The sequence below is a fragment of the Mytilus trossulus genome, chromosome 5 (genome assembly GCF_036588685.1).
Source record: "Mytilus trossulus isolate FHL-02 chromosome 5, PNRI_Mtr1.1.1.hap1, whole genome shotgun sequence".
Classification (NCBI taxonomy): domain Eukaryota; kingdom Metazoa; phylum Mollusca; class Bivalvia; order Mytilida; family Mytilidae; genus Mytilus; species Mytilus trossulus.
This window is the reverse complement of record NC_086377.1, coordinates 75,086,010-75,093,753: the sequence shown is the minus strand read 5'-3', so window position 1 is coordinate 75,093,753 and position 7,744 is coordinate 75,086,010. Positions and strand designations below refer to the sequence as shown.

The 7,744-nt window shown below is 31.5% G+C and overlaps 1 long non-coding RNA gene across 1 annotated transcript; it reads right to left on the bottom strand.

The window, feature by feature from the left end:
* Positions 1-1,775: 1,775 nt before the first annotated feature.
* Positions 1,776-4,711, bottom strand: LOC134717470 (uncharacterized). The gene is made up of 3 exons (XR_010107325.1): positions 4,526-4,711; positions 3,367-3,459; positions 1,776-2,785 (listed from the first exon to the last, which is right to left on the bottom strand). It is a non-coding gene; the product is annotated as an uncharacterized LOC134717470 (long non-coding RNA).
* Positions 4,712-7,744: the final 3,033 nt, after the last annotated feature.

The following is a 7,744-nucleotide window of genomic DNA, read 5'->3' as shown; positions in this document are numbered from 1 at the left end:
AACCAGAACTACGCTTACAGAATTGCAAAAAGTGTGTTTATGTGTGATGAATATATAACTTATATTCGTTCAGTCTGTTTACATGATATGCGTCGTCTTCACCCACTTGTTGTTTCCATTTAAAACAAAGGGTAGGACTAATGCTTGAATTGCGAACTCTAAGTTATTTAAAATATTTAAAGGAGACATTTAGTTATTTTCATCAGTTGGTCGAGTTGGCACACCTTTATTCAGTGGGATTTTAACACTTATTATAAATAAGGCGAGTTGTCAGACTGATTGTTCTTGGGATTTGATCTTTTTCATAAGTGTGGCGAGTTGATAAGCAAGAGTGGGACGATTTTTTAGAAAGTGGCGATTGAGTATTGGCCGATTGGCCAGTGGGGCGAGTTGACATGGTTTTATATTTAAAAATCGGGTTAGGGGGTCATAAAGGGTATATATTAATATATAGTAATGTATAAAGTATATTCAAACGGTTGTGAACGTCACGTTCTAAACTATATTTTATGAATTGTAAATGGTTTTTCGTCTAATCTTAAACAGTTGGGATATAAAAGTGTTATCCCATTCGGACTTGGCGTGTCAGTGTTAGATCACCTTCTGGCCTCCGGCCATCGGGGTGATCTTACACTGACACACCGCGTCTTCATGAGAAAACTATTACTGATAACTCAATGTGAGCTTTTGAAGTGGCATGTGTGATGTTAAAAACACCAACGTCATGAAGTTGATGGCAAAGTAAAACTTTTTTTTACAAATTAATTAATATCTAACTTAAATGTCATGTTTGCACTCAATAGAAGTACATTTAATATGTATTGTTGAAAACAAATTAAGATTTTGTAGCTGAGGAACCATAACACAAACACTAGGGTGAATTAACCTTTTAACTATGTGGTTATATTTCACGTGACAATATCCGTATTTATATAATAATGTTGTGTTTAACATTGACTATGCGAAAATAGTAGCCAAGATGAGAGATAATAATGCATGACCCGAAGGGGAGTGACCTATTGCCTCTCACCCTGGCTACTATATGCCATAGTCAATGTTAAACACAACATTAATATCATTATTATACTGACTGCTTACTATTCAAAATAGTGCTAATTGTGTATTTCTATGTAAAAAAAAGGCTTTCTAAATTCTAGTATCAAGAGTATGAATAGAAGCCCTTTATGTAACTCTGAATATATGTTTGCTGTCTTAAAGAAAGTTGATTTTGTCTACTTGACTGTTAGAAAGAATTACAAATAGATAGATTCAAAAGTATGTGTTTGCAAAAGAATTATCTTGCTTACTTCCTTAAATTTTAATATCATAGGGTCTTTACGACTTTTAGATTACCAAGGTTTAGCATAGTGAAATAACGTGATGGCGAACGGCAAAACAGTATTTCTAAAACAAAATGATTCTCCAGATAGGGAAAACACTTTAACAAGCACAACTGCATGGTAGTATGAAGCCCCTTGAAGGCTTATGTCAAACTTCTGTTTTACGAGAAATATTTATCTGCTCAGCCCTGTTAAAAGTTTTTTCAATGTTTTTTTTTAATTAAACACATTTTTAATTAATTCACTGAATTATAAGGATCAGTTACTGTCACATCACATGTGTGAATGGGTCTTTTTTAAACTATATCAGCTATAAGCAATAATTTCTAGAGCTATGCTCATTTTTTGAACATGCATCACTCATTCATTGCAGTTTTTCCAGTACAAAACAGTAAATTAATTATAAACAAACATTAAAAAAAGAAATTTCCTTGAGATAAAACTATTTGTTTATTCAATAAAGTTGTATGCATGTGAAAGCATTGAGTTCAGTATGAGTATTATCTGCCTATTACATACAAGTATGACTATTGATATTTCAAAGGTTTCAAAATCAAAGAAACTTATAATTTTTCATTCATTTCAAAAAGTTTTCTCAAAATTAAAACAAAAAGCATTGCATATATATGTCACATTGATTTAAAACTGATAATTCTGATATAACAATGCACACAATATATACTTCCTTGTAGGTTTCCATGATCCATAATAAATGTAGACATATATCATTCTGCTGGTTTTCATATGATAATGATGTACTAGATAAATCCTTATTCCTTTACTTGTGTGTTTTTTTTTTATTTCACATGTATCATGCAAAGAATATTCCTATATATTCATGTAACATGTTGTGAATTACAATATATATACCAGTAAGTACATGCAGGTACCACATATGATGTTTGAATTATAATTATCACTTAGTTCACAGTTTTATGTATATATCCAAATTATCTCAACTAGTGAACATAATGCATAATGATATGAACATTTCCTTTTGTGTGTTGATCCTTCAAGAAAGAAGTGCACAGTCATTTCCTCTGATGTAAAACCTTTATTTCTCTGTCTTCAATGTTCAAGAGTCAGTTTTAACAGTAATGAAATCCTTCCTTTTAGTGTCATACTGAAAACTGCTGCATTCCAAAGTTACATGTGACATGCCATGGGGTTTTCATATTCAACACTGTTATATTTTTGTTATATGTCATCAAGATTTTATCTTAAAAACATTGATTTCACTTTCTTTTCATGTATATATCTAAAGCTATCCTCATACATGGTTACACATTGTCTGGCAATTTCCTTGTATATATGTTGATCTTCATAAGACAGAAGTGGTCACTCTTTTTCTTTGATTACTTTTTTCAAATTTGAGTAAGGCTATCATATTTAAAACTATTAAACTTGTATGACACCATTGCCTCCAAGTTATCTTCATGCATGTACTGAAAAAAATATGTAAACCATTAATGGCATTTAAAAGTTATTGGTATTCATGTTATGATACACATAGAAAACTTCAGTCAAAATTGTCACATATATATATTCCTTAATTATTTTTGAATTGAAAGTAAACTTGACACAAAGTTTAATTGATGAATTGTCTGTAAAAGTACAATAAAGTTTATAAATACAACTTTCTATAACTGATATTTACCCATCACATTGCTTTGCTAATTTGTTATCAATAATCAATATAACTTTAATAATCAATATGGGGTGGGTGTGACTTAATACACCAGATAACTTAATTATATTCACCTAAACTGAGGGTCTGGATGGTGTTTACAGAATAGATACACCAATCATGTAATAATCCCTTAAGCAAAAGTGCAGTACTTAAAGGCTGAGAAATTAAAGATTGAGAAAAGACTGCTAATAAAAGAAAATGATGGTGTGTTAAAATACAAAGAATAGAGAATACTGGGCAAAATAGATAAAGATTAATATAGAAAATGGTATATAAAATATAGAACTGAAGGACCCTAGCAGGAATCATTCATTATAATATAATATTGAAACTTACATTTAATTGTGTATAGACCTCATATTTGATGTTATAGAAACTACACTCTTTATGCATTAACTGTCAACTTATGTGTGCCAGTTGTAAATCAATCTGCAAAAGAAGTTACAGTAATTACTGAAAGGTTTCAATTAATACTTAATTGTATACACACCAGGTTGTAAAATCAAATACACAAAATTAAGATTGATCTTTTGATGTAAATTGTTTTATAATAAGTGTGTTAAAATTTGAAAAGATCAACACAAACACACAAATACTTCAGATACACATTATCATAGTGAATCAATATTAAAAATACATATTTAATTTAATCTTATGTCTATATATAAAATAAACATAAGAAAACAAATTATTAAAGACAAAAATTCAAATGTACACTAAAAGGGATGATTTAAAATAATACTATAATGACTTTTGTAGCATCAGATTCAAAACCATCAATGAAAAGTTGTTAATAAATTATGGCCATGATAATAAATAATATTTTTCACATATAATATCTCATGTGAATGCTTCCACAGTTTGATTAAAAGCAGGCTGAGGCATAAGTATGATGCACAGAGTAATGCATGCATATATTTTGAATAAACTTTTGTTTTACTTCCACAATATGTTATAAATTGGAATAAGAAATGATTTATCATGTGTAAATGCGATCAGTTTTAAGATTCATGTACAAATATACCTTGTAGATCTTTAAAGAAAATGCACTTGGTGGACGGGGGGGGGGGGGGGGGGGTTAAAGGCATAGGTGAAAGGTGGTGGGCCTCAGTCGGCATGTTGATCGGGCATTTTAACAAATTCTACTCCTTTAACACGTTGCATGGTTGATTATGGTTCCCAAATTTAAACATTTGACCCGCATGAATGCATCCCTGGTCAGTTTTCAAAATGTGGACGTGAACTTATATTTGTATAGTCAATAGTCAATAAAGATTGGATTGTTTATAAGCAAGTAAGATAGTGTAAACGTGAAAAATTATTTCAAAAGGAAGTTTCAACAGACTGACCACATCATGTTGACAGCGAAACGTGTAAATAACCACATTTTTCAATTAAACATGCAGCTTTCTCTTCAGACTACATTCATAATCGTGAATGAAATGGATATCCAAGATCCTCGGCAGAAGGCTAAAATAATTTAAAACTAACTTACCTCAAAATATAACCAACCCACATCTATATTAACGTGTTGTTGTCGAACTGAAGACACTGACTTCTATCATAACAAGGTGCCCGATCAGCTGTTGGTGACAAGCTAAAATCTGACGTCGACGAAACGTTCTAGCCAATCACGTGTCGAATAGTTGGGAAAATGACGTCAGATTTAGATTGCGATGCAAACACCGAAAATCACTGCTAATTTTTTATAAACTGCATTAACCTACCTGCGCAGTTGGCAAAATATACAGATGGTCTTCTATTCTCTCCTTATCCAAATCATCACAGTTGGTTAATTCTTTTTCGTATTAAGATATTAGTTTTTTTTTCATCTTCTTCAGTCATATTCTTCATGGTTCGTGATACATGCATTTAACTTCAAATAATCCCGCGCTTTGTTTCCACTTTCAGTATTTATTTTTAATGAAACTGCATTGTGGTCAGTTAGTTTTTGGACAATCGGTCTAATATCACAACCTTTTTAGGTTTTTTTGTACTTCTTTAAAACGAAAGAATAATCAATGATAGAAGCTTTTGTTCAATCTTTCCTACACCAAATAAAATTGTCTAGTATTTTTTTAATTTTGTTTCTCAAAATATCAATAAGCTTACTTTATTTTATAAGACATTTTTAACTTGTTACTGGTTTATCAAATTTTTTTTGGAAGATTTTGGTTGATTTTTTGTATCTAGCAGTTACCAAATGTCGTTGAATTCACATTTTAGGATGACTTCACCGTATTTAGAAATACACACTTTTATTGTTTTAAAAAAGCTATATCTTTCTCTCAATCTATTTGGACCATAAACTTTACTACTGGGTAAATATTTTCATCATTTTTAATATCTATCATAATAACACTTCCTACTAAATTTGTATGTTCATCTATGTATTTAATGTGGTTGTATCTGTTATCCATATTGCCACTTCACGTGAATTGCTTTTCCCATCACTTCTAAAAAAAAAATCATTAAGTTCTTTTTTATAATGTGAACATCAATTTATTTGTAAAATGGTTTTTTTCTTGAATGAATAAAATGTCACTTTATTGTTGATTTTGACCAGCTTCCAATTTTACTAAATTTTTCAGGTTGTTGCAGGCTATTTATTGACCGTGCTTATATGTAGATTGTTTTTTTAATTTTGAATTATTTGAAAACTCTTGATTGAATATTCTATATGGTGAGTACCATTGTCTAATCATAATTTTGAATCTATTTTGAATATATAATATGCAGCTGTTCTTATTTAATTTTATGCCATTTTCATATCGTGCTATTTTAATAGAATTTTCATTCCTTTTTTTTTTTAAATTTTGATACCATATTTCTAACGTTTTTATTACACTTATGTTAACATCTTGTTCTTTCCATAGACAGGTATTTTACATGAATGTTGACAAAGTACGCTTAACGGGTTTTTGTGGTTTTAAATTTTAAAGATTTAAACAATTTTCTAGCATTTACTTTCGTTTTAAAGAAAAGCGATTTTTTTCATGTTTATTCTTTTTCTGGATGCTAGTTTCATATTTTGTATTCATTTGTCCTTCATTCACAGTTACGGATGTTCTACATTTTGACCTGCTCCTATTAATAGTTTTTTTTGTTTAATATCATGTTTAACATGTTTAACATTTAACCTGATTTTCATGAATGATGTAATTTTTTAGACTGATTAGGATTTATTTTATCAGATTTAATAGACAACAATTATCAGTATATTATTGTGTAAGATCCACGTATTTTTGATAGTAAATAAATCAAATTTGATCACACTACCTACCATATGTATCTGGTGGTAACAGATACAACAAGAATGTGTCCTAAGTACACGAATGCTTCACTCGCACTATCATTTTCCATGTTCAATGGACCGTGAAATTGGATAAAAAATATAATTAGGCATTAAAATTAGAAAGATAATATCATAGGGAACATGTGTACTAAGTTTCAAGTTGATTGGACTTCAACTTCATCAAAAACTACCTTGACCAAAAACTTTAACCTGAAACATGCTCTTTCACTTTCTATGTTCAGTAGACCGTGAAATTGGGGTCAAAAGTTGAATTTGGCTTTAAAATTAGAAAGATCATATCATAAGAAACATGTGTACTAAGTTTCAAGTTGATTGGACTTCAACTTCATCAAGAACTACCTTAACCAAAAACTTTAACCTGCAGCGGGACAGACGGACGAACAGACGGACGAACGAACGGACAGATGGACGGTACAACGGTACGACAGACGGACGAACAGACGGACGAACGAACGGACAGACAGACGGACGAACGAACGGACAGACAGACAGACGGACGGACGAACGGACGCACAGACCAGAACACATAATGCCCCTCTACTATCGTAGGTGGGGCATAAAAATATCAATGTATAACAAGCTAACGAAACCTTTAAACAGACTTATTAAGAAGGGATATAGTTACGATACTGTTGTCAGGTCATTAAAGATGCCAAACGTTGGTATTAATATTGATTCACTCATAGGGTCTAGGTCATTGCTTCGAAAACAAACACATTTATTCTAAGACCTGTTGTTGGCATGCTACGGGTTATACTCTTCTCATATATCATGTATATTTTATGACGGTATGATACTCAACACATAACGGAGGGATTGTGCTTGGTTTTCATACGATGAAGACATAATCTTTCAATCAGTTTAAATGAGATCTGGAGCTGACATGTCAGTAACTGCTAGTAGTCCTTTGTTAATTTATGTATTATTATCATTTTGCTTAGTTTCTTTTGTTACCTATTCTTACATCGGAGTCGGACTTCTTTTAAATTGAGCTTTACTGTAAGTATTGATGTGTTCTTTTTTTTCTACTTTGACTAGAGGTATAGGGGGATGATTGACATCTCGCAAAACATCTTTAACCCCGCTTCATTTTTGCGCCTTTCACAAGTCAGGAGCATCTGGCCTTTGTTGCCTTTGTTAGTCCTGTATGATTTTCAATTTTAGTTCATTTATATGTTTTGGAGTTAAGTATGGCCTCCATTATCACTGAACTAGTACACATTTTGTTAAGGGGTAAGCTCTAGCACGCCTTTGCGTGGGGGATTTTTCTCGCTGTGTTGATGACCCATTTGTTGCCGTCGGTTGTTTTTTGCTCTTTGGTCGGGTTGTTGTCTTTTTGACACATTCCCCATTTCCCTTCTCAATTTGATGTACACAGAATTCGTACGACAAAGCCAT